General features: G+C 40.0%; 1 pseudogene; it reads right to left on the bottom strand.

Annotated features, from left to right (window-relative positions):
• LOC113456417 lies at window positions 1-85 on the bottom strand (annotated as a pseudogene).
• Between the last annotated feature and the right edge of the window lie 2,751 nt (window positions 86-2,836).

Genomic DNA, 2,836 nt, shown 5'->3' with positions numbered 1-2,836 from the left:
TGTCCTCGGATAGAGGACGTATCAGATATTAAACTGATAAGAACAGATACTACACTTGATCTTAGCCAAAAGGCCGAGAAGCGATAACGACACCGACCCAGACTCTTGCTCCACTAATAGGCACACTCACCTTTACTTCACGGTCACAAACACGGGCGCACCGACAAACACTCACCAGGCACGAACTCCCTTGCTCTATCGTGAACACGACTTTTACTCTGTAAAAAGCTCCTGAAAATCCAAGAAAGGGCGAGATTTTTTCCTTGTACTTTTCGTTCCCAGAGTTCCCAGGAGAATGGGTCATGTCTTCATTTGCATGCCCCGCCCATCGCGCTTTCGATCACAGTGCTGCAGGAGTGGCTGATGGACTTACAGACTGATGCCAGCGGTTTTCCCAGGATTTTCACAATTTCCGGACACAGACTTGACAACAACTACCAAAAAGAGGTTCCCTCCCCCACCCACCCACTCCTCCTCTTATATCTTGTCCGTTACGCATCGCGTCTCTCCCCGAGATGACTGACATTCCAGACTGAGCGGACTGGCTGTCTCAAGGGCAGTGTTCAGGCTGTGATGCTAGCATGTCCTCTTACTTTCTTGGTCTTCAAAGCTCTGAGCCACAATTCTGAAAACCACAATCCCAAGTAATCAAAACACCTAAAACCATTATTCTGGAAAAATAATAAGAACTGTTAAAAAGGTATTGATAATGTTTTGAAATCATCATTTATTTTAGCAACATAAAAAATGGCAGAACATTTTCCTGGCATTCATATTTTGGTAAGTATTACTTTCCAGATATACTAATGAAACTTTATCAAAGAAAGATGCACACAGAGTAATTATATTCAGAAAGACCCAGATCTAAGAAGATATAGGATAACAAATAAAAAATTACATTGATTAAGAAACAGATGAAAACAGAATACATACATGTCTTAGAATGACTGACCTCTCTGAGCACCGAGCCCATATAGCCCTGTCATACAAATTTTCATCATGGTCAACTTGCTTTTTGATGAGCACCATCAAAAGTCACAACAGGTACCACTGCATATATAATCACCCCTAAGTTCCAAATGCTAAGAAATTTTATCCTTCACAAATGAAGATGTACAATGAGGACATCACTTCCTTTATGAAGGAAACACCAACATTTCAAATGCACAATACTTGCATATAAACTCAATGCTGTAAACACCTTTGCAGGTGTTAATAATGTACAGCACAAAAATTATAAACTACTTATGTTCTAATATAAACTCGGATATAAAATATACACACATCAAACCATAAAAGAACTATACCAACTTCTTAAAACCATACTATAAAGACTTCAAAAGGGAACAATGTTTTAGAGAGAAACTGAGGCACATGCTATAGTCCCATAGAGACCTTTTGAAGTCTTACATCAACAGAAACATTGTTTTTCTTAAGATACAATGAGCAATTCTATTCCTTTCCTATGTGTCTTTGACCTTTTGGAAACCTCCCGTATTTTCTGTTTGCTGCTGTGAGCTGTCCATTTATTTTCTGCAAACCCTGCGCCTTGCCTCTGTGATTTGGGACATGTGGAAAGTCCTTCCTGGGTTGTCACATACAATCACAGATTTAACAACAATAGCACACACAGCTGAGCAGAAGCACTGACCAAATGCTGCCTTACACTGCCTTCTTCATTGTTTTCTTCACTAACTTCTCTAGGAAGAATGTCTTCCATGAATAGAGTCCCCATCCATTTCCTTAGCAAGAAGGATGGCTATGCAGATTGGGACAATTTTTGGCCTTTTAATTATTTTCCTGTGTATTTATTTTGAGGCATGATCTTTCTTCACACCCCTGGCAGTCCTGAAACTCTCTATATAGACTAAGATGACCAGCCTTCCAAACTCTGAAATTAAAGTCATGGGCAACATCCCTGGCTTAGGGAAAAAAAATTTTTAAAGCCCTGTTTTACCATTGCCTTCTTTAACGGCCAATCCCTTTCCCAGAATTTTATTTCTATTCCTGTGAAGTTATTCAAACACATATTTTCCATATTTTAATAGAATGAGAGTGTAGAAGGAGTTGCAGGCAGGCCTGCCTTTTGTCCCACCCAGCTCCTGCACAGCTAGCTTATGCCACAAAATAATTACACGGAAATGGTATTCTTTTAAACACTGCTTGGCCCATTAGTTATACCCTCTTAATGGCTAATTCTCACATCTTGCCTAACCCATATTTAGTAATCTATGTAGCACCAGTCTTACCTGGAAAGATTCAGCATGTCTGACCTGGAGGCTTGCTTCATCTTGTCTGCCCTGGAGAGGAGTGGCATGGCATTTGAGCTCACTTCCTCTTCCTCCCAGCATTCTGTTCTGTTTACTCCACTCACCTATGTTCTAACCAGGCTAAGCAGTTTCTTTATCAATTAACCAATGAAACAACAGATTGATATGACACTCCCACATCATGAGAGAATATTATAGCCTACAAAACGTGAAATGTCATGGCACCAAAGCCCATTTCCTATGACAGGCAGTCTCAAACATGAGTTAGGACAATCCTCGAAAAGTAAAGTATCTTATTCTATGTGTTTACAATTACAGAGGTAAACTGGTCACTCACTACAGTTTTACATCAGTCCACTATCCCTAAGACTTTAACAAGAGCTTTCTCTAAGTCCCTTATTGTCTTGGTTGTCAGATAATACTCTCTGGGGTAACTTATTATCGAGCTTGAATCATATAGAGACACTGCCATATGACCCAAGTACGTTATCTTTATCGCAACACCTATTTTCCCAGTGTAACCGCCAAGATTTACCAGCTTCTGCTTTAAAGTTAGTGCAGTTTGT

The sequence above is a fragment of the Microtus ochrogaster genome, chromosome 7 (assembly GCF_000317375.1).
Source record: "Microtus ochrogaster isolate Prairie Vole_2 chromosome 7, MicOch1.0, whole genome shotgun sequence".
Taxonomy (NCBI): domain Eukaryota; kingdom Metazoa; phylum Chordata; class Mammalia; order Rodentia; family Cricetidae; genus Microtus; species Microtus ochrogaster.
Note: the sequence above shows the minus strand (reverse complement) of the source record. Positions and strands in the feature narration are given on the sequence as shown.